General features: G+C 47.5%; 1 pseudogene; it reads left to right on the forward strand.

Moving 5' to 3' along the window:
- Positions 1-3,238: 3,238 nt before the first annotated feature.
- LOC142365472 (complement component C9-like) lies at positions 3,239-23,568 on the forward strand (annotated as a pseudogene).
- Positions 23,569-24,001: the final 433 nt, after the last annotated feature.

A 24,001-nucleotide genomic window follows, 5' to 3' on the forward strand; every position in this document is an offset into this window, starting at 1 on the left:
AGTAATGGACTGTGTCGCATTAAAAGGGTGAGGGAGTCTGATAAGCGGCAAAAGGAAAGCCCTCCCATTAAGTCATGAGGTTCAGAGGAGACCCCTTTGAGTTCTTAACTCTCTCTCAGAGAGGAGTCTAGGTGCGGCTGGATCTACTCCTAGTCCCAGACTTTGTCAACGGTTTATATCTAAGGGGTTAAGTGTGTAGCCACTTACCAGATTCAACTTGCCTGTCAGAGCCCTTCCAAGGACTTTCACTGAAAGAGTTTTGCAAAGTTGAAACAATAGGTAATTTATTCAGACGACAGGTATCACAGATTCAGGATTGCCGTTGATAAATGCACTGTCTACAAAAGTGGAGCTCAAAGCGCTTTAGTTAACAATGTGTTCCCGGGGATACGTCTGACAAAGTCAGAGGCGCGACTCTTACCAAAAAGGCGTCCCTTCTTGGGGGGGGAAGAGAGGTTCAGGCCCATCAACCCGTCTGTCAGGTGAAGTTCTCCTCCCAAAGAGAGTTTTCAATTGCCAATTTTTATATGTTTGGAAATCTTTTTGTGAGGTGGGACTAAGTCAATTATTGTGTATCGATTGGCTCTTGGCATGGAATGTCGTGTCATCACAAGCGGGACTCAGCAGTTTGACATGCCTTTGGAGCGGACATCTTGGTATGCGCATCCGGGGGCCATCTGTTCTTTATCCGAAGCAATCTCTGTCTGCGCAGCTTCCTCAGCGCCCCACAGATCACTTGGTTTACAGTGATGGGCTATCCCCCCTTACTTATGCCTGATAGATAAGCACAAGTCTATTGCTCCCTTTGTTAACTCCTCAGCTCTTGGTGCCTGAGTCCGCTCATGTCATTGACAAGTCCAGTAAGGCCAAGACCACAGACTGGAAAGGTGAAGAGGCACCAAAAGTGGATGAGGTGGCTGGCTAACTCTGGAAATATGAAGAAAGTCTTTCTTCCTCCCTATGGGCCTGCATCTCGGCTGCAGAGAAACTGTCCCAGGATTTCAAGCAATTCAAAGAGGGTATATGTCATACTCCTTACCTGTAAAGGCCACTATCTCAGCTATTAGAAGCAAGCATTCCTCTGTTCAAGAGAGAGGATACAGAGGCTACACACCACGAGGCACCCTGTGGTTTTACCTGCGTGACTACGGAGAGGACATGAGGAAGTGGGATGGAAAACCTACCTCAACCCTAGAGGTACGAGTGTGTGAGTTGTAAGGTAAAACAATCACAAAAGGGGATTTTTCTAGGAAAAATGCCACTCCAGTTTCTAGCAGACAGTTCCCCAGTCAGAGTAGAAAGCCTGATCTTACTTTTGATCCTCCTGAAGGGACTTCTAAGTCATTTTTACAGGAAGTGAGTAACAAATACTCTGACCAAGATTAGAGGGGCCCTGCCTACAGCCAGGTGGAGGAAAGGGACAACCGTGTTTATTGGACGGTGTGGATGGAAAGGGAAAACCGGGTTTATTGTGGCCTGGCATGTCAGATCCACAAGAGTATAAAGCTCTAGTGGATACTGGGGCACAGTGTACTTGAATGCCATCAATTTACAAAGGCTCAGAGTCCATTTGCATTTCTGGAGTGAATAGGGGGGTCCCAACAGCTGAGTGTATTGGAGGCTGAAGTGAGCCTCACTGGGAAGGCCTGGCATAAGCACCCCATTGTGACTGGCCCTGAGGTTCCATGCATCCCTGTCATAGACTACTTCAGGAGAGGGTATTCCAAGGACCCAAAAGGGTATCGGTGAGCTTTCAGTATAGCTGCCTTGGAGATGGATGAAATTAAACAGCTGTCTACCTTGCCCAGTCTCACGGAGGACCCTGCTACTGCGGGGTTGCTGAGGGTCAAAGAAAACAAGTGCCAGTCACTACCACAGCAGTGCACTGGCAGCAGTATCGCACCAACCGAGATGCCCTCCTCCCCATTCATCAGCTGATCCACCAGCTGGAGAGTCAAGGAGTGATCAGCAAAATTCGCTCACCCTTTAACAGTCCCATATGGCCAGCGTGAATATCTACTGGAGAGTGGAGAGTGACAATAGACTACTGTGGCCTGAATGAAGTCACACCACTGCTGAGTGCTGCCTGTCCTGGGTTTGGCCAGGACAGGGTTAATTTTCAGGGGAATCCAGGAAGGGGCATAGCCGGGGCGGGCTGACCCCACCTGGCCAAACAGAGCAGGGTATTCCATACCATGTGCCATCATGCTGGGTTCCGGTGGGGGGGAGCTGGGGGGCGGGAACTCTCTCGAGGCTCGGGAGGGCTCAGCGGTGGTTCGGTCCGAGAGAGCGGTTCTGTTCTGCGGGCTCTGTTCTGCTGGTTTGTTTTGTATATTCCCCTTTTCTGTATCGTTGTTGTTCCTGTTCCCTTTGTTTGCTGTTCTGTTAAACTGCCCTTATCCCGACCCACCAGTTTCTGCCTGTTTCTTTCCATTCTCCTCCACACCCCGGCAGGGGGAGGGGCGGCCGCGTGGCACTTCTGTTGCCGGCTGCAGCCAAAACCAGAACACTGCCATACCAGATGTGCTAGAACTTCAGTATCAGCTGGAGTCAAAGGCAGCCAAGTGGTATTCCACCACTGATATCACTAATGCATTCTTCTCCATCCCTTTGGCAGCAGAGTGCAGGCCACTGTGTGCTTTCACTTCTAGGGACATCCAATACACCTGGAATCGACTGCCCCAGGGGTGGAAACACAGTCCTGCCGTTTGCCATGGACTAATCCAGACTGCCCTGGAAAAGGGTGAAGCTCCAGAACATCTGCAGTACATTGATGACATCATTGTATGGGACAACACAGCAGAAGTTTTTTGAGAAAAAGGAGAAAATAATTCAAATCCTTCTGAAAGCTGGTTTTGCCATTAGGCGAAGTAAGGTCAAGGGACCTGCACAGGAGATCCAATTTTTAGGACTAAAATGGCAAGATGGGAGTCGTCAGATCCCAATGGATGTGATCAACAACATAGCAGCTATGTCTCCACCAACCAGCGAAAAAACCCCACAAGCCTTCTTAGGCATTGTGTGTTTCTGAAGGATGCATATCCTAAATTACAGTCAGATTGAAGGAAGGCGTTAAAAGGAATTTTGGTGGATCATTGAGCGCTATCAGTTTAGCTCTTTGACATGCACAGAGGGGGGGCTGGGCTGATGGTGTTTAATGTTTTACTAACTATTGTGTAGCCTGATGGGGGCTAGGAGGCGCCTTAAAGAACCAGTTAAGACTGACCCCATTGTTTGGATGGAAGCCAGGAAACAACTGAGTCTGGGCAAGAACAAAAGGTTAACTAGAGGTGACGAAGAGGAGTCACCTATCTTCATCCCCACGACCCCCGACGACCACCACAAGGAGGCACTGCGCAAGCACAGTCGGGAGGAGTCTATGGAAATGACCCCTTGGAACTAATTTTAATACAAAACAGGGATAGGTTATGCATATGTATAGGCGTATTGGGAAATCTAATGCATATGTAATACTTGATTGTATAAGTTGAAGAGACAAGTTGCTGCTCAGCACACACAACTTCGGTGGGGCTACCCCCCCCCCCCCGTGCCACCCGGCACCGAATAAACATACCTACTTTACAGTCTTACAGATTATGGAGTCTGTTTTCTGCACATCAAGACTGTAAGCCCTCTCTATCAAGTGACCCAGAAGAAGAACAATTTTTAATAGGGCCCTGAGCATCGACAAGCATTTGAACAAATTAAAGAGGAAATAGTTCATGCAGTAGCCCTTGGTCCAGTCCGGTCAAGACAAGATGTTAAAAACATGCTCTACACCACAGCCGGGGAGAAGGGCCCTACCTGCAGTCTCTGGCAGAAAGCACCAGGGGAGACTCGAGGTCGACCCCTGGGGTTTTGGAGCTGGGGATACAAAGGATCCGAGGCCTGCTATATTCCCACTGAAAAAGATATTCTGGCAGCATATGAAGATACCCTGACTGCCAGTGTAGGACAAGGTGAGTCAAGTCAGTTTGAGGAACATCAAAACAACCAGCAGGTGGATCAGACTGCCAAGATTGAGGAGGCTCGGGTGTATCTAGACTGGCAGCACAAGGGTGAATTGTTTATAGCTCGATGGGCCCATGATATCTCAGGGCATCAAGGAAGAGATGCACATATAGATGGGCTTGTGATCAAGGGTTGGACTTGACCAAGGACACTATCGCACAGGTTATCCATGAATGTGAAACATGCACTGCAATAAAGCAAGCCAAGTGGGTAAAGCGTCTCCGTAGCATGGAGTACGATGACTGAAATATACATATGGGGAGGCCTGGAAGACTGTTTATATCACACTCCCACAAATCCACCAAGGCAAGCACCATGTGCTTATGTTTTCCCAAAACTGAGATTGTTTACCCGGTGTTCGATACACCAATATACACACAGAGCAGAGGCATTGTCTTTATTGCAAATTTATGCACATATGGGTGCTAGGTGATAATTCCACAAAGCTAGCACACCGTTTAGCAGAGTCACAAGGACTATATACTCTTACAAAAACAATGAAATTACTCATTACATTCTGATTGGTTCATCGCGTTATACGCTTATCTTACAGCTATACTCCTTCCTTACTTAACTACGCATGCTTGCACGCTGGGGGGGTGCAGTCTTTTCGGTTCTGAATTGAGTCAGCAGTCGCGATCTCCCCCTGCTGCCTTTACCTTTTTCCTGGTTACCCTAGATTTTTGTTAACTTCAAGCTTTGTTGGCAGTCATCGGCAACCGTCCAGCTTTCGGCGCCTTCTGGGCTGGATGTTCCCCTTTTATCAGTCTGTTACCTCCTCTTCAAGGGAACAGTTGTAAGACATGCATTATCTGTACAAAGTAGTCAGGCCTAAATTAAACAGTGTCACTATGGCCTAAGCCTTGTTGTCCGATATCACTACTGAAGGAAGTAACAAAAATGGTTCAGAAGGAAATTTCAAGTATCACTATAGTAAGGATACAAGTTTAAATTCTATCCTGAAAAGCTTCACAGAAAAGGTAAGGTTAATTGAGCTAAAATGTTTAATGTAACTATTTTACAAGCAGTAAAATTTAGACAGGGTTAGAATAATGCAATATTAATCTAAGTGTTCTGGTTGCCTGCTCTTTTTCTGATATTTATTTGCAAAAATGAAATACTGGCAATACTAGGGTTAAGATTTCAGATGTGGCCAAAGGGTAACCAAGTGTAGCTTAATCTTCTCACTGTTTACCCTTGATTAGTGACCACTCTCATCTTCAGCAGGGGTTTGACATTAGAAAAGGCCAGAGATCTCTGATCTAATCTTGATTAAAGAGTAGCTCTGATCCTCCGAGCTGTAGGCAATCCAGGATACTCCTGGAGTGTATGGAGTATAGCTTCTTAAGCCAGGTAATAGACAGCCCTACCAGAGGGGATGTGATACTGGACCTGATGCTCACCAATACATCAAGGTGAAAGGTGATGGAGCAGCTTATCCTGAAGGCCATCATCAAGCAAGTGGAAGAAAAGAAGGTTATCAGGAGTAGTCAGCATGGATTCACCAAGGGGAAATCATGCCTGACCAATCTGATAGCTTTCTACGATGACATGACTGGCTGGGTAGACGAAGGGAGAGCTGTGGATGTTATCTACCTTGACTTCAGCAAGGCTTTCGACACAGTCTCCCATGATATCCTCCTGGGGAAGCTGAGGAAGTGTGGGCTGGATGAGTGGTCGGTGAAGTGGATAGAGAACTGGCTGAATGGCAGAACTCAGAGGGTTGTCATCAGCGGCGCTGAGTCTAGTTGGAGGCTGGTGACAAGTGGTGTCCCTCAGGGGTCAGTACTGGGCCCAGTCTTGTTCAACTTCTTCATCAGTGATCTGGATGAAGAGTTCGAATGTACCCTCAGCAAGTTTGCTGACGACACCAAACTGGGAGGTGTGGTAGATACACCAGAAGGCTGTGCTGCCATTCAGCGTGACCTGGATAGGCTGGAGAGCTGGGCAGAGAGGAACCTGATGAGGTTCAACAAGGGCAAGTGCAGGGTCCTGCACCTGGGGAGGAACAACCTCATGCACCAGTACAGGCTTGGGGTGGACCTGCTGGAGAGCAGCTCTGCGGAGAGGGACCTGGGTGTCCTGGTGGACGACAGGTTAACTATGAGCCAGCAGTGTGCCCTGGCTGCCAAGAAGGCCAATGGGATCCTGGGGTGCATCAAGAAGAGTGTGGCCAGCAGGACAAGGGAGGTTCTCCTTCCCCTCTACACTGCCCTGGTGAGGCCTCATCTGGAGTACTGTGTCCAGTTCTGGGCTCCCCAGTTCAAGAAAGAGGAGGAGCTACTGGAGAGAGTCCAGCGGAGGGCTACAAGGATGGTGAGGGGACTGGAGCATCTCCCCTACGAGGAGAGGTTGAGGGAACTGGGCTTGTTCAGCCTGAAGAAGAGAAGGCTGCGAGGGGACCTTATAAATGCCTACAAATATCTGAAGGGTGGGTGTCAGGAGGATGGGGCCAAGCTCTTTTCAGTGGTGCCCAGCGACAGGACAAGGGGTAATGGGCACAAATTGAGGCACAGGAAGTTCCGTCTGAACATGAGGAGGAACTTCTTCTCTCTGAGGGTGACGGAGCACTGGAACAGGCTGCCCAGGGAGGTTGTGGAGTCTCCTTCTCTGGAGATATTCAAGACCCGCCTGGACAAGGTCCTGTGCAGCCTGCTGTAGGTGACCCTGCTTCGGCGGGGGGGTTGGACTAGATGACCCACAGAGGCCCCTTCCAACCCCTACTATTCTGTGATTCTGTAATACAAGTGAGCTAATCGGTGACATCAAGACTGGAGGCAGCCTGGGATGAAGTGATCATGCATTGGTGGAGTTCACACTCCTGAGGGTTATGGGTCAGGCAAAGAGTAAAGTCAGGACCCTGAATTTTAGGAAAGCCAACTCCCAGCTCTTCAAGGAGTTAGTCAGAAGGACCCCCTAGGAAACAGTCCTCAGGGACAAGGGAGCAGAACAGAGCTGGCAGATCTTTAAGGATGCTTTCCATAGAGCGCAGGAGCTCTCAGTCCCCAGGTTTAAGAAGCCAGGCAAGGAAGGAAAGAGACCAGCATGGCTGAGTCCAGACCTGCTGGACAAACTAAAGAGCAAGAGGGAACTGCACAGGCAGTGGAAGCAGGGACAGGGATCCTGGGAAGAGTATAGGGATGCTGCCTGGTTGTATAGGGATGCTGCCTGGTTGTGTAAGGATGAGGTCAGGAAGGCCAAGGCACAGGTGGAGCTGAATTTGGCAAGGGATGCGAAGAATAACAAGAAGGGCTTCTACAGGTATGTCAACCAGAAAAGGAAGGTCAAAAAAGTGTACTCCTCCTGATGAACAAGAATGGCAATCTCGTATCAACAGATGAGGAGAAGGCTGAGGTACCCAACAAATTTTTTGCCTCAGTCTTCACTCGCAACCTCTCTTCCCACACCTCTCAAGTAGATGGACTGCAAGATGGGACTGGGGGAGCAGTCCCTCCCACTGTAAGGGAAGACCGGGTTCATGACCACCTCAGGAACCTGAACATCCATAAGTCTATGGGGCCTGACGAGATGCATCCCAGAGACCTGAGGGAATTGGGTGATGTCATTGCCAAGCCACTCTCCATGATATTTGAAAAGTCATGGCAGTCAGGTGAAGTCCCTGGTGACTGGAAGAAGGGAAACATTGTGCCCATTTTTAAAAAGGGTAGAAAGGAGGACCCTGGGAACTATGGATCTGTCAGCCCCACCTCTGTGCCTGGGAAGATCATGGAACAGATCCTCCTAGAAGATATGCTAAGGCACGTGGAGGCCAGGGAGGTGATTCGAGACAGCCAGCACGGCTTCACCAAGGGCAAGTCCTGCCTGACCAACCTAGTGGCCTCCTGTGATGGAGTGACTGCATCAATGGATGAGGGAAGAGCTATGGATGTGATCTATCTGGACTTCTGTAAGGCCTTTGACCCCCGTCTCCCACAACATCCATCTCTCTAAATTGGAGAAATATGGATTTGATGGGTGGACTATTCGGTGGATGAGGAATTAGTTGGATGGTCATATGCAGAGGGTAGTAGTCAATAGCTCAGGTGGTGACCCTCAGGGGGCGGGTATTGGGACCAGCATTGTTCAAGATATTCATCAATGACATGGACAGCAGGATCAAGTGCACCCTCAGCAAGTTTGCAGATGACACCAAGCTGAGTGGTACGGTTGAGACACCAGAAGGATGAGATGCCATCCAGAGGGACCTGGACAAGCTGGAGAAGTGGGCCCATGTGAACCTCATGAGGTTCAACAAGGCCAAGTGCAAGGTTTTGCACCTGGGTCAGGGCAACCCCCAGTATCAATACAGGCTGGGGGATGAAGGGATTGAGAGCAGCCCTGCTGAGAAGGACTTTGGGGTACTGGTGGATGAAAAGCTGGACATGAGTCACCAATGTGCACTCACAGCCCAGAAAGCCAACAGTATCCTGGGCTGCATCAAAAGCAGCATGGCCAGCAGGTCGAGAGAGTTGATTCTGCCGCTCTACTCTGCTCTTGTGAGACCCCGCCTGGAGTACTGTGTCCAGCTCTGGAGCCCTCAGCCCAGGAAAGACCTGGACCTGTTGGAGCAGGTCCAGAGGAGGGCCACAGAGATGTTCAGAGGGCTGGAGCACCTCTCCTATGAGGAAAGGTTGAGAGAGATGGGCTTGTTCAGCCTGGAGAAGAGAAGGCTGTGTGGACATGTTATAGCAGCCTTTCAGTACTTAAAGGGGCCTTATAAGAAAGATGGGGGCAGGCTATTTAGCAGGGCCTGTAGTGATAGGACAAGGGGCAATGGTTTTAAACTAAAAGAGGGTACATTCAGACTAGAAATTTTTTACGATGAGACTAGTGAAACACTGGAACAGATTGCCCAGAGAGGTGGTAAATGCCCCATCCCTGGAAACGTTCAAGCTCAGGTTGGATGGGGCTCTGAGGAACCTGATGTAGTGGTAGATGTCCCTGCTCATTGGAGGGGGGGGTTGGACTAGATGACTGTCCTGGGTTCAGCCAGGACAGGGTTAATTTTCACCGGAATCCAGGAAGGGACACAGCCGGGCGGGCTGACCCCACCTGGCCAAACAGAGTAGGGTATTCCATACCATGTGCCGTCATGCTGGATTCCGTCTGGGGGGAGCTGGGCGGCGGGAACTCTCTCAGGGCTGGGGAGCACGCGGCATCGGTCTGGGAGAACGGCTCTCTCTACAGTCTGTTTTGTTTTGTGTATTCCCCTTACCTGTATCGTTGTTGCTCCTTTTCCCTTTGTTTGCCATTCTGTTAAACTGCCCTTATCCCGACCTACCAGTTTCTGCCTGTTTCTTTCCATTCTACTCTGCACGCCGGCGGGGGGAGAGGCGGCCGTGTGGCGCTTTTCTTGCCGGCTGCAGCCAAAAATATAACATTAAATTTGGCGCCCAAGCATGGGGCGGGGATAACAGAAGGGCTGAGCAGAGGGTGTTAAAACAGCTTTCTTAGATTTTGTTGAATTTTGTTATACGCATTTATTGTGTTAGTTAAATAGTCGCCGGTAAAAAATGTTGCTGACTTTGATCAAATGGCTGTGGTATGTAAATCCGTACTTGCATCATGTGTTCACTGCCACGTCGTTCATAACCTCGGGGAAAAGGATCAGGATGACGATTTTGCTGTACAGTATGATGTCGACTTATGACATGATAACATCACTGTGCATGAAATTAGTCTTGTATTTGCATGAGGCACTGCGGTCATTTCCGTACCTCGGATCCTATGTCTTAGATTTTGTTAATAATCAAACCCAATCTGTGGGGAAAACCGAAGGGGATACCTTCCCCCACTCTTTCGCCCCCCCCTCTCTCCCTCAGACTAGCCCTAACAGCTTTTGAGAATTTCGAGTACCATGGGATGCTCCGGCCAGCACTCTCCTTTAGTTCTGCCTCCTGAATGGGTTGCAGGTTTTGTTTAGGGTTAAACAAGTAGTTAAGAACATCTTGCAGAGACGTGCCCCGGGACTGGATAGCTGTGAGTGGCTGGGTGTGTGGGACAGCATGGGCAGGTGTCTAGAGCAGTGGGCACCCCTGGTGTCTTTGAAACTCACCCCTGAACAAGTGCAGGATCGGAACAAACTAGTAAATTATCTGCAAAAAGTGTGCTGCCACCCTGGGAACTCCAGAGAGACACAAATCACCGCAATGTGCTGGGGTCTGGCCCACGCCTACCGAGCCCTGTTCAACCTGATTCAGTGCTCTAAAGGGGAAAGGGGGGGAAATGAAGCGGCAGGCACTGTGATTGGCACTGCTCCCCCAGGAGGCCCTGCAGCCCCTCCAGCCCAGCAGGCAGTCACAGCCCCCCCGACCGGCACCACCACTGCCACTGCCACAGCCGCAGGGGCGGCCCCTGTTGCCCCGGTGGGCACGGCAGCTGTTCCAGCCCCAGCTCCAGCAGCAGGCATTGCGGCTGAGCCCAATGACCAACCTGTGCCGGTAGCAGTCGCCCCTGTAAATCTAAAGAAAGACGCAAAGAAAGAAGATCGCTCCGGGAAGGATAACAATAAGCCAGGGTCATCGTAGGCGACAGAGACAGAGATCATCACCCAGTCCCTGTCCCTGGGCGAGCTGCGAGACATGCGGAAAGATTTCAGCTGCCACCCAGGCGAGCACATGGTCACCTGGCTGCTGCGGTGCTGGGATAACGGGGCCAGCAGCTTGGAGTTAGAGGGCAAGGAAGCCAAGCAGCTGGGATCCCTGGCCAGGGATGGGGGCACTGTCAAGGCCTTTGGGAAAAAGGCACAAGTCCTCAGCCTCTGGAGGAAGCTTCTGTCAGGCGTGAGGGAGAGGTACCCCTTCAGTGAGGATTTTGTATGTCATCCTGGCAAGTGGACCAATATGGAAAGGGGTATTCAGTACTTGAGGGAATTAGCTGTGCGGGGGCTGGTTTACTATGACACAGACAATGTGCAGTTACCCACAGACCCAGATGAAGTCCAGTGCACACGGCACATGTGGAGGAAGTTTGTGCGGAGAGCACCCTCCTCATATGCCAACACATTGGCAGTTGTAAACTGGAAAGGTAAGGAGGCACCAACAGTGGATGAGGTGGCTGTCTGACTCCGGCAATATGAGGAAAGTCTCTCTTCCTCCCTTGTCTCAGCTGTGAATAAATTGTCCCGGGAGTTCCAGCAATTCAAAGAGGATATGTCCTACTCCCCACCTGTGAAGGCCCACATCTCAGCTATTAGGGGCAAGCGTTTCTCTGCTCAGGAGAGAGGATACAGAGGCTATGCACCACAGGGCACCCTGTGGTTTTACCTGCGTGACCACGGAGAGGACATGAGGAAGTGGGATGGAAAACCTACCTCAAGACTAGAGGCACGAGTGTGTTAGCTGCGAGGTAAAACAATCGCCAAAGGGGATTCTGTTAGGAAAAATGCCACTCCAGTTTCCAGCAGCCAGCTCTCCAGACCAGGTAGACAGTTTGGTCTTGATTCCGATCCTCTGGAAGGGACCTCCAAGTCATTTTTACAGCAGGTGAGCAGCAAATTCTCTGACCAGGATTAGAGGGGCCCTGCCTCCAGCCAGGTGGAGGAAAGGGACAACCGTGTTTATTGGACGGTGTGCATTCGGTGGCCTGGCACGTCAGATCCACAAGAGTATAAAGCTCTAGTGGACACTGGTGCACAGTGTACTGTAATGCCATCAGATTTCAAAGGGTCAGAGTCCATTTGCATTTCTGGAGTGACAGGGGGGTCCCAAGAGCTGAGTGTATTAGAGGCTGAAGTGGGCCTCACTGGGCAGGAGTGGCAGAAGCACTCCATTGTGACTGGCCCCGAGGCTCTGTGCATCCTTGGTATAGACTGTCTCAGGAGAGGGCATTTCAAGGACCCAAGGGGGTATCGGTGGGCTTTTGGCATAGCCGCTGTGGAGACGGAAGAAATTAAACAGCTGTCCATTTTGCCTGGTCTCTTGGAGAATCCTTCCGTTGTGGGGTTGCTGAGGGTTGAAAAACAACAGGTGCCAATCGCGACCACAACAGTGCACCAGCGACAATATCGCACTAACCGAGACTCCCTCCTCCCCATTCATCAGCTGATCCGCCAGCTGGAGAGTCAAGGAGTGATCAGCAAAACTCGCTCACCCTTTAATAGTCCCATATGGCCAGTGAGAAAATCTACTGGAGAGTGGAGACTGACAATAGACTATCCTGGGACTGAATGAAGTCATACCACCGCTGAGTGCTGCCGTGCCAGACATGCTAGAACTTCAATATCAGCTGGAGTCAAAGGCAGCTAAGTGGTACACTACAATTGACATCGCTAATGCATTCTTCTCCATCCCTTTGGCAGCAGAGTGCAGGCCACAGTTTGCTTTCACCTGGAGGGGCATCCAGTACACCTGGAATCGACTGCCCCAGGGGTGGAAACACAGTCCCACCATTTGCCATGGACTAATCCAGACTGCACTGGAAAAGGGTGAAGCTCCAGAACATCTGCAGTACATCGATGACATCATTGTATGGGGTGACACCGCGGAAGAAGATTTTGAGAAAGGGGAGAAAATAGTTCAGATCCTTCTGAAAGCTGGGACAGGGTTAATTTTCACCAGAATGCAGAAAGGGACACAGCCGGGTGGGCTGACCCCACCTGGCCAAACAGAGTAGGATATTCCATACCATGTTCCGTCATGCTGGGTTCCGGTGGGGAGGAGTGGGGCAGCGGGAACTAACTTGCGACTCGGGAGCGCGTGGCGGGGGTTGGTGAGAGTTGCTCTCTCTGCAGTCTTTTTTGTTTTGTGTATTCCCCTTATCTGTATCGTTGTTGTTCCTGTTCCCTTTGTTTGCTGTTCTGTTAAACTGCCCTTATCCCGACCCACCAGTTTCTGCCTGTTTCTTTCCATTCTCCTCCGCACCCCGGCAGGGGGAGGGGCAGCCGCGTGGCCCTTTTGTTGCTAGCCGCAGCCAAACTATAACAATGACCTTTAAAGGCCCCTTCATACCCAAACTATTTTATGATTCTATGATTCTATGATCTAGAGTAGTGTGGGCAAATTAGATCAAGTCCTGGGATAAAAAATTGCCACTGAGTAGGCCTAAACTAGGTAAACTGGACATGCAAAATAGTCATGTATACTAATAACCGAAGGTCAAATCTCAGCCATTCAGGTATATCTGTACTAGTAAACTAGGCTGGCCTAAGAAGCATGGGCATTAGTACTGGCACACGATAATCTGTAGTTTTACTAGCACGCTGCCAAGATTTTGGTCTATGCCAGCTCTCATAAGTAATGCCCATTCTGTGGTGTCCTGCAGCATGTTTGAAGGGAATATTCCTAGTAGGCAGTCTGGAGAAAGCAAGCCTATTTGGGGGTTGCAGAGGAGCCATGCCACTATATCTGCCCTTTGAGACAGAGAAAAGACCCTATCGCATTTTATTTACTAGTACAGAAACAGCCTGTTATAGTTTGTCTGTGGCCAGCAAGAGAAGCGCCACGTGGCCACTCTGCCACCCCTCCCCCCACTGGGGTGCAGAGGAGAATAGAAAGAAACAGGCAAAAACTGGTGGGTCGGGATAAGGGCAGTTTAACAGAACAGCAAACAAAGGGAAAACAGTAACAACAACGATACCGATAAGGCGAATACACAAAACAAAATAGCAGAACACAGAGAGCAACTCTCACTGCCTGCCACCGCCCTGCGCTCCCAAGCCGCGACTGCCTTCCTGCCGCCCAGCTCCCCCGAACCAGAACCCAGCATGACGGCACATGGTACGGAATACCCTGTTCTGTTTGGCCAGGTTGGGTCAGCCTGCCCGGCTGTGTTCCCTCCTGGCTTCTGATGAAAAATTAACCCTGTCCTGGACGAATCCAGGACACAGCCTTAGCATCTAATGAGGTCAAAGAGAGAGAGAGACCGCAAAAAATAGTACTAGACACTATGGCTTAATCCAGCAACTGGGAGCTAGTGGAATTAACCGACTGGGTCGTATATCCTTTCCCACCATATACATCAAGGTCTGTGATCGCATCATGCTATCTTGTACAAGGTGCATCAACTCCATAGTGCTGAAATGCACCACATGCAAAGAAGCATAGATCTGCCTCAGCTAATTCAGTTGTTCAAGTTTCTTGTCAGCCTTGTTGTCTAGGACACCTTCAGAACTCAGGAGATCAAATGGATATAAGGGAAAACTAAAATAACTTTTTTAACTGATTAATTAAAATAATGCTGAAGAGAAAGGTCTGAACTATGAAAAAAAATGACATACAGCACTGTCTTTTTATTGGTATGAGTTTTCTTGGGATGGAAATGGACCATTTAAATCTAAAATCATTCATCTCCACAGACTCAAAAGATCAGGTTCTGTAGCCCATATTATGTTACAGGCTGCTTGTAGTCTAATAGGAGTTTTGGCCTCAAATTCTTGCTTGGAGATCAGTTCAGAAAATGATTCGTGATCTGTCACTGGCAGAGGTCTGTCACCATAAACTCACATTGCTGCAGGTTAGTGGAATGGCAGTCCCTTGTCAAGAACCCTCCAGGGCTCACCTGCAAGTTAAAGCTAGGAGCAGCCTGGGGACATCAGGAGAGTAAGGGATTTTGTACGTGCTGGACGGCAGGAATATTTGCACCTACAAAAATTTCCTCACAGAGCTTTAGATGCCTGGAGATTTCTGCCAGTCCTAAACAGCATTTGAATCAGCAGTTTAAGATCCCTTAAACCATGTCAGCTAATGTGATGGTCAGTTACTAAATCCCTTTTATATACCTCCTATTAGGCACTATTGTTAAGGGAGTTGCATAAGTACTGCAGATAACAGGGTTTGGAAGGCATGTGTTTGCTTAGAGCCTTAGGTGCAACTGTTTCACAAGATGTCATGTGTTATGGGCAGCAGCTAGGTCCTAGTTTAGATTATGATATAAAGCCATCCACAGTGTAATTTATGAAAATATCAGTCACTAAACCTAGATTTAGAATGTATGCATGGGTCATATGCCTCAAAGGGATTTTTTCCTGAATAATTTTTTTTTTATTATATTATTTTGTATTTTTTGTTTTTAATCGGAGCTGTGCCCTTCCTTCTGACAGTCTGAGAATAACAGAGAAGTGATCCAAAAAAAGAGAGAACTCTAGTTCTGCTCTGACTATAAAGAAAGACGAAACTCCAGCTGACCTCAGCTGGCAGCTTCTGTTATCTGGCAAGCCGTGTGGAATTACTTTTCTATGTTACGAAAGTCAGAAAGGCACTTTCGGTAGATATTGCACTTAAAGAGAAGAACTTCTTGTCAAATAGAACACAAAGGGCTTGCTGAAATTAGTAAGGGGAGAGTTCTGCAAAACTGGAAGAACTGAAATTACCTAAATCTCTTGCTGCTTCCTCAGTTTAAACTGGAGAACTTTTAATTTCAATTACACAAGTTTGTCCATGTTCCAAAATGCTAGATCACATACCATGTTTAAAAGTGCTAGAGTTTCTTTATAAGTATAATAGAACAGATTTTCTTGCTGTGGTGCATACCAGAATGGCGCTTTCATGTGCTTTCTTCTCCCTGCATTCAGAACAAAACCTTTCTGCATGTAAAAGAAAAGATTCAGCTGGGAATATTCCAAATCCGGAGTCATGATGTCCATCTCACAGATAGTTTCCTTCATGATATAAACTTTGTGCCTGCTGAATATGATAAGGGGGAATATTTCAAATTCCTACTAGATTATGGAATTCACTATGTGGTCTCTGGAACTGTGGGAGAAAAATATAAACTTGTGTATGTGCTGGATGCTTATGCTACGTCTTGAATAGGTATGCATTCTGTTGGCCTAGCTATGGTATGCAGATTATCATCGTCTCCAGTCATGCAAAGAGATGGATGAGGATAGACTTGTGTATATGGAGCACTACTGAGAACAGCACAGTTCAGTGTGTGCTGCTTGTGGCACACCAGTGACATTATAGAATTACATGAGTTCAACAGAGATGAGAGTCAGTCTTTGTAACTTCCAGCATTATTTGAAGTCTGTATTTTAAATCTGTAACTGAGAAAAAAAAATCTTAAACAAACCTCTTCAAAATATTAGCAATACTAATTGGTGTGATATGATTCACAAGAGATCTGAATGCCTAGAAAATCTGCCTAAACCTTAAACCCAATTTGCTAGTTGTTACCTTCTTGTGGTACAATCACTCTAAGAGTGTGGTGGTGGCATAAAATAAGAAATAAATTTAAGAACTTCCTAGAAATCACATTGTACTCTTAAGTGTGTTGAAACTGTTTTTATAGACTTTAACATTCACACTGGAATTGTCCTTGCTTCCTTCCTGGTTAAGATAGGAAAGTAGTAACTTAATCCTCCCTCATGTGTAGTTCAGATACATGTGGTTTTGTAATGGATTAAAGTGATCATTCTGGAATAAAGTTAGAAAAGGCAATTTTCGTGCTGATTTTGGAGGTCAGCAAATAAGTACCTGCTGCATGCAGCACCAACAGCAATATCTATCAGGTGTTCAGAATATGCAGAGAGACATGGGGCAAAGATGTCACTTATGTATTCTAGTATTATTCTGTTCAGCACCTGGAGATTGTGGTGCTGTTTTTTTAAATGCCTATCATAAGCAAAATTCTTTCTGAACACAAAGGTAAAGTTTCAGATGATATGACTGAGTTTAATAAATAGAAAGGAGGTGTTGGAGGTAGTAGAGGACAGAGGAGGACTGGAACTTATGGGAATAGAGTACTTGTAAGAGATTAGCAGCATTAATTCATAGAATCATAGAATCATTATGGTTGGAAAAGACCTCTAAGATCATCAAGTCCAACCGTTACATCAAGTCCAACTGTCGACTTTAACTTTATGGGGAAAAGGAGTGGAGAAACAATGTGTTTGAGGTTGGGAGACAGAGACTGGGAGGACTGAATAATTTAGGGACATCTACTTTCAACTAGATGAAGGAAAATCGAAACACTTTTTTGGAGGGTTTTGGTATTTTCCTAGTCACTGTAGATCTCATCTGCTTCTGTGCAGGCACTTCAAATGCAATCATTCTCACATACGTTTCATGGAAGAGGAGAAAGCAGAGGAGAAATGGGAAGAAGAAAGCCATAAACATTTCCAATAGCCCTGAAATTTATTGTCCAAGAATAATAATATCCCATTATTTATGGTCATTCTGTTCCTCTAATCACCTGTTTCTACTTCCAGGTATCACTGTAAAAGATGTGAAAAGATGCCTCAGCTATCACTTAGATGCCAGTATTGCATATAAAGACTTAAATGCCAATGTTAATATTAATAGTGAAAAGATTAATGTGAAGGACAATTGTAAGGATATCCTTATTTTACATTATATCTTTTCCTTAAGGAAAGATGATACCAATTTCTTCCCCTTTTATAATCAATGTAATTATTGCTGTTGGGGAAAGGACAAATCCAGTAGCCCAGTAGAGGTGAGGCTGACCTACTTCCACGCTCACAGGTCAAACCAGGCTGAGCATGTGTTCCCAGTAGGCACACACACAAATGCACTTATATAACACATATATACGTAATACATATGGCTGGCCACACAAATCAATATAGACAGAAACACAGCAATCAGAAAAACACAAACAGCACCAATCGCTTCATCCTGTTCTCTCTGATCAGGTTTAAAGTCTGTTAGTGGGAAATGTCACAGAATCACAGAATGGTTGAGGTTGGAAGGTCCTCTGGAGGCCATCTTATCCAACTCTCCTGCTCAAGCAGGATCTTCTAGAGCAGATGAGCTCCCCAGGCAGCACAACCCTCAGATATTTCAGTCCCTCCTCAGTATAAATATATAGACTTGATCCTTAGTCTCCCCTGTTGCTGGCACCTGGATATACAACCCCCCAAAGCCCACAGCTCCACTCCCAGTGCTGGTATAGACCCCCTGATGCACACCAACACATGCACCCACTATGGCTGCCTCCAGTATCTGGCCTTAGGTGCTCAGTCTACCCAGCAATTGGCCCTTGGATCCTCTTGTCTCAAATTGCCTCACACACACATACATACGTGCAAACAGGTCTTAGTCAACCCAAGGACCTCAGGGTCTCTCCTGTATTTGGCCTAGAACCCCTGGTCACTCCAGTAGCCACCTCCTGCGGTTGTCTCACTTCTAGAGACATGTGCATATCCAGGCCAGACTTACAGCCACTTTGATACTTGCTCCTAAGCCACTTACCTTATTCATCTACTAGTCTTGCTTGATATTTGCTAGTGATTACACACTGACCTATGTATCCTCACTCACTCCAGTTAATGGTGCCACAAACACCAGGTGTCTATCACCCATTGTCCAACTCCAGTTGCTGGCACGCAGATCTCCATACATGTGTATGCATGCATGCAGAATAGAGTCCACTCACCCAGGAAAATAGTTAGAAATGGAATTTAATGGGAAGCCAGGACAGATTGCAAAGATCAAGGACAGTACACGGCAGAGAAGCTCACTGATCAGCCACCTTTCTACATACAGTCAGTCAGTCCCTTTTTCCCTTTATCCCTCTGTTTTCCCATGCTCTTTCCTCCCACAGCCATCTTGATCCCCCCTTACCTCTTCAGTGGTACTCCCCTAAATATACCCTAAGTATTTAAGTTTTGTACAATCCCAAATCACCCTTCTTTGCATCCAGAGAGCCTTTCCACTAACTCATCCTCAGCCCCATCCTGGGGAGGCAATGGCTCTGCTGGGACAGGCCTGGGAGGAGTCAAGGCAAGGGCTCCCTTTCTCTGATGAGGCTATTTGTGTTCCCCTGCCTGTCACTGTTCCTTTCTGCTCCTTTGTGTGTCTGGAGATGAGTATTTTATCACATGACCTAAAAATTGCAAAGGGCAAGGAGATTTACTACCAAGCACAGAAGAGGCAATTATTTTCTGTCTTGTAGTGCTCTGTTCTTGTGTTTTAGTTATGAAGCACAAGCTCCTACTATTCCAATTCCCACCCTTTTCTGGTTCAGCTCAGGTGATACAGTAGTATTACTCATATTATCTTTGGCTTGTTATCAAATAGCTATGATCTCCATAATGTCTCTCCTTTTGCTCTTCCCCTTCTTTTCCTTTCTGATACAGGGTTTTCTAATTTAATTGCAAAATAGATTTCCTCCCACATAAGTGTTATGAGCAAAGAAAGATTGAATTCCACCACAACCAGTGAGTGAAGGGTTCTTCCCTCTACTGTCATTTTGCAGAGATGGACTGGTTGCACTAAAAGGACAACTGTTCTTCAAAATGTATGGACTTTCTTCATCCCTTCTTCTTTCTTTCTGGAGCAGAGCTTAAGGATGATGCTGTCATTTCCTTAGCTGATGGAGGGAAGACTGACTTTCCAGTTAAAATAAATGTTACTGCAAGGATCCAAAATGGTTGACATAGAGGATTGCATACGGTGGGCTAAGTCTTTGGTTGATATAGCAATGGGTAAGCACAACCTCTTCAAAGGTGTGGCTCTTACAGTTTGAAAGCTTTTGTTCTAAGATGGAGGTGAGGCTCCAAGTTTATCATGAACTTTCAGGTATTTTCTTCATCTTGACAGTTTCTTCAGATGTTTACTCTAGTGATGTGTATATCAAAAGGACTCAGTACTGTGGAAAAGTCTGTTATGCATGGGCTTTTTTCAGCCTTTTTTACATCCTTCTCTAATACATACACTTGTTCCAGTTAAGATGATGCTTTGGTTTAGCCTGGATAAATGTCAGGTGCCCACCAAAACTGCTCTATCGCTCCCCCTCCTCAGCTGGACAGGGGAGAGGAAATATCATGAAAGGCTTGTGGGTCGAGATAAGGACAGGGAGACATCACTCACCAATTAACATCATGGGCAAAATAGATCGAACTTGCGGAGGAAAAAAAAATTAATTTATCACCAATCAAATCAGAGGAGGATAGTAAGAAATAAAACTAAATCTTAAAACACCTTCCCCCCACCCCTCCCTTCTTCCAGGGCTCAGCTTCACTCCCATTTTTCCACCTTCTCCCCCCGAGTGGCACAGGGGGATGGGGAATGGGGGTTACGGTCAGTTCATCACACATTGTCTCTGCCGCTCCTTCCTCCTCAGGGGGAGGATGCCTTACACTCTTCCCTGGCTCCAACGTGAGGTCCCTCTCACGGGAGACAGTTCTCCACAAACTTCTCCAATGGAGAAGAACTGCAGGGACTGCAGTTCTCCATGAACTGCCCCAGAGTGGGTCCCTTCCATGGGGTGCAGTCCTTCAGGAACAGGCTGCTCCAGCGTGGGTCCCCCATGGCGTCACAAGTCCTGCCAGCAAACATGCTCCAGCATGGGCTTCTCTCTCTCCACAGGACCCACAGGTCCTGGCAGGAGCATTCTCCAGCATGGGCTTCCCATGGGGTCACAGCCTCCTTCAGGCATACATTTGCTCTGGCGTGGGGTCTTCCAAGGCTGTGGGTGGATATCTGCTCCACTGTGGACCTCCCTGGGCTGCAGGGGGACAGCCTGCCTCACCATGGTCTTCATTACGATCTGCAGGGGAAAAATCTCTGCTCCATCGCCTGCAGCACCTCCTCCCCCCCCTTCTTCATTGACCTTGGTGTCTGCAGAGTTGTTTCTCTCACATCGTCTCACTCCTCTCAAACTGCCGTCCCACTGCAGGTTTTTTCCCCTTCTTAAATATGTTGTCACAGATGCGCTACTACCATCGCTGATTGCCTTGGCCAGCAGTGGGTCCGTCTTAGAGCCGGCTGGCATTGGCTGTATCAGATATGGGGGAAGCTTCTCGTAGCTTCTCATAGAAGCCACCCCTATAGCCCCCCCGCTACCAAAACCTTGCCACACAAACCCACAACAGATGAGAAATGCATATTTAAAGAAGCAAAATTTGGAAAGAGCGATTGAAGACTACATTACCAAATACAGTGTGTGCAAATGTGAACCCTGCAAAAATGGAGGCACCCTTGTGCTGGTAGATGGAGCCTGTACATGCATGTGGTCAAGCTACTTTAAGGGAATTGCTTGTCAGATACCCAAATCTACATTAACTAAAGGTTAGTAAATACTTCAGACAGACTGAAATGAGCATATTTGTTATTATGAACAATATCCTGACAAAAGGAGCCTTCATAAGGACAGAAGTATGTCATAGTACTCCTTTACACATACTGCTGTTAAATCTCATGGGTATATGGTATGGAAGTTAGTGTAAGTTATTGGGTTCTTTCCATAAAGAGGGCACTCCGAATTAGAGTTCATTGTCCCACATACATCGTTGTGTCTTGGAATGACACCCCAAATTCATTTAAGTAAATAAAAGCATTATTGAAGCATGGTGCAGTAATGATAAACTGAATTCAGTAACCAATCAATTAAAGTAATCAAGCAAGCAATCTCACCATGTCATAATCTATTTTGTCTTCAATTTCCCACAAAAGCACTGTGTTTGCTAACACATGATCACATTTCATAAGTACTTCAAACATAAGCATGGAATGCACCCACGAGTGCTGAGGGAGCTGGCGGATGTCATTGCTGAGCCACTCTCCATCATCTTTGAGAGGTCCTGGAGGACAGGAGAGGTGCCCGAGGACTGGAGAAAGGCCAATGTCACTCCAATCTTCCAAAAGGGCAAGAAGGAGGACCCAGGGAACTACAGGCCGGTCAGCCTCACCTCCATCCCGGGAAAGGTGATGGAGCAGCTTATCCTGGAGGCCATCATCAAGCAAGTGGAGGAAAAGAAGGTTATCAGGAGTAGTCAACATGGATTCACCAAGGGGAAATCATGCCTGACCAATCTGATAGCTTTCTACGATGGCATGACTGGCTGGGTAGATGAGGGGAGAGCCGTAGATGTTGTCTACCTTGACTTCAGCAAGGCTTTTGACACAGTCTCCCATAATATCCTCCTAGGGAAGCTGAGGAAGTATGGGCTGGATGAGTGGTCGGTGGGGTGGATTGAGAACTGGCTGAATGGCAGAACTCAGAGGGTTGTCATCAGCGGCGCTGAGTCTAGTTGGAGGCCTGTAACTAGTGGTGTCCCCCAGGGGTCAGTACTGGGCCCAGTCTTGTTCAACTTCATCAATGACCTGGAGGAAGAGCTAGAATGTACCCTCAGCAAGTTTGCTAATGACACCAAACTGGGAGGTGTGGTAGACACACCAGCAGGCTGTGCTGCCATTCAGCGTGACCTGGATAGGCTGAAAAGTTGGGCAGAGAGGAACCTGATGAGGTTCAACAAAGGCAAGTGCAGGGTCCTGCACCTGGGGAGGAATAACCCCATGCATCAGTACAGGCTTGGGGCGGACCTGCTGGAGAGCAGCTCTGTGCAGAGGGACCTGGGTGTCCTGGTGGACGACAGGTTAACCATGAGCCAGCAGTGTGCCCTGGCTGCCAAGAAAGCCAATGGCATTCTGGGATGCATCAAGAGGAGTGTGGCCAGCAGGTCGAGGGAGGTTCTCCTTCCCCTCTACTCTGCCCTAGTGAGGCCTCATCTGGAGTACTGTGTCCAGTTCTGGGCTCCCCACTTCAGGAAAGATGAAGAGCTACTGGAGAGAGTCCAGCGGAGGGCTACAAGGATGGTGAGGGGACTGGAACATCTCTCCTACGAGGAGAGGCTGAGGGAGCTGGGCTTGTTCAGCCTGAAGAAGAGAAGGCTGAGAGGGGACCTAATAAATGCCTACAAATATCTCAAGGGTGGGTGTCAGGAGGATGGGGCCAAGCTCTTTTCAGTGGTGCCCAGCGACAGGAAAAGGGGCAATGGGCACAAACTGAGGCACAGGAAGTTCCGTCTGAACATGAGGAATAACTTCTTCCCTCTGAGGGTGACGGAGCACTGGAACAGGCTGCCCAGGGAGGTTGTGGAGTCTCCTTCTCTGGAGATATTCAAGACCCGCCTGGACAAGGTCCTCTACAACCTACTGTAGGTGACCCTGCTTCAACAGGGGGGGTTGGACTAGATGACCCACGGAGGTCCCTTCCAACCCCTACCATTCTGTGATTCTGTGATTCTGTGACTCTGTGATTCTGTGATTCTGTACTGTGCTATCTTAATATCAGATTGGTCCATAAAGGGGAAGAGGGAGATGAATGCAGTTATGCAACTGATAATGTAAAGCATTTATTGTGCAGTAAACTCATTCCATGTGCCCAAGTTTTTAAAGCACAGGTGCTCGAAATGGGGCCTTAGAACTTGATATTCAGGCAGCTTCCTAGGGTGACAAAAATGTTGAAACCTCTGGGCCCTTAAACAGTGCCACTGACAAGGGTGTTTTCAAAAGCCAAATCTGTGCAGACAGGATGTATGCTGGAGGGCTCAATGATTTTCAAAGTCACCATAACTGAGAATGTGTGAATTGAATCATGGTCCACCTTGTCTACCCTCAAAAGTGCTGAGTGTAAAGCTCTAATTAATCTTTCTGTCACTGCAAAGAAGATAGAGAGATGCTGGACTAATCCTAGTATTGTGTCTTAAATCCAATTGTCACTGACGGAGGCTGGAGCTGTTGGAGTGTCTAGACCACCTGCATCAATGGAGAAAGCACTCAAACTTGCCAGTGTAATAATCCTACATCAGAACCTGGTGCCAGACCATGCAAAGGAGAAAGCTTTGAAAAATGGCCCTGTGGAGAAGCAAAATAGTTATGCTGCTCGGAAACAGATAAGCAGCCTTTCTTAAGTACTAATGTGTTATTTCACTTTAGAATAAATGGTCAGCCAATATTTGGGGCATTGCAGTGATACAGTTGAAGAAGTGATGGACAAGCCCAACTACATGTTTCATTTACATCTATAACTTAATATAGCTTTTAAAAACAGCCAACTTGTAGCTCTAATTTGTGAATGGTTAGATTTCTATTTGAATGTCTTGATGGGTAACGTTATATCACAGAACTTGGTGGCCTCCACCATTGTAAACACATAGCGCTTGCCTTGGTGGGTATGTGGCAGTGTGATGTAGTCAATCTGCCAAGCCTCCCCGTATTTATATTTCAGCCATTGTCCTCCATACCACTGAGGCTTTACCCGCTTGGCTTGCTTGCTTGCAGCGCATGTTTCACATTCATGGATAACC

Source organism: Opisthocomus hoazin, chromosome W (assembly GCF_030867145.1).
Source record: "Opisthocomus hoazin isolate bOpiHoa1 chromosome W, bOpiHoa1.hap1, whole genome shotgun sequence".
Taxonomy (NCBI): domain Eukaryota; kingdom Metazoa; phylum Chordata; class Aves; order Opisthocomiformes; family Opisthocomidae; genus Opisthocomus; species Opisthocomus hoazin.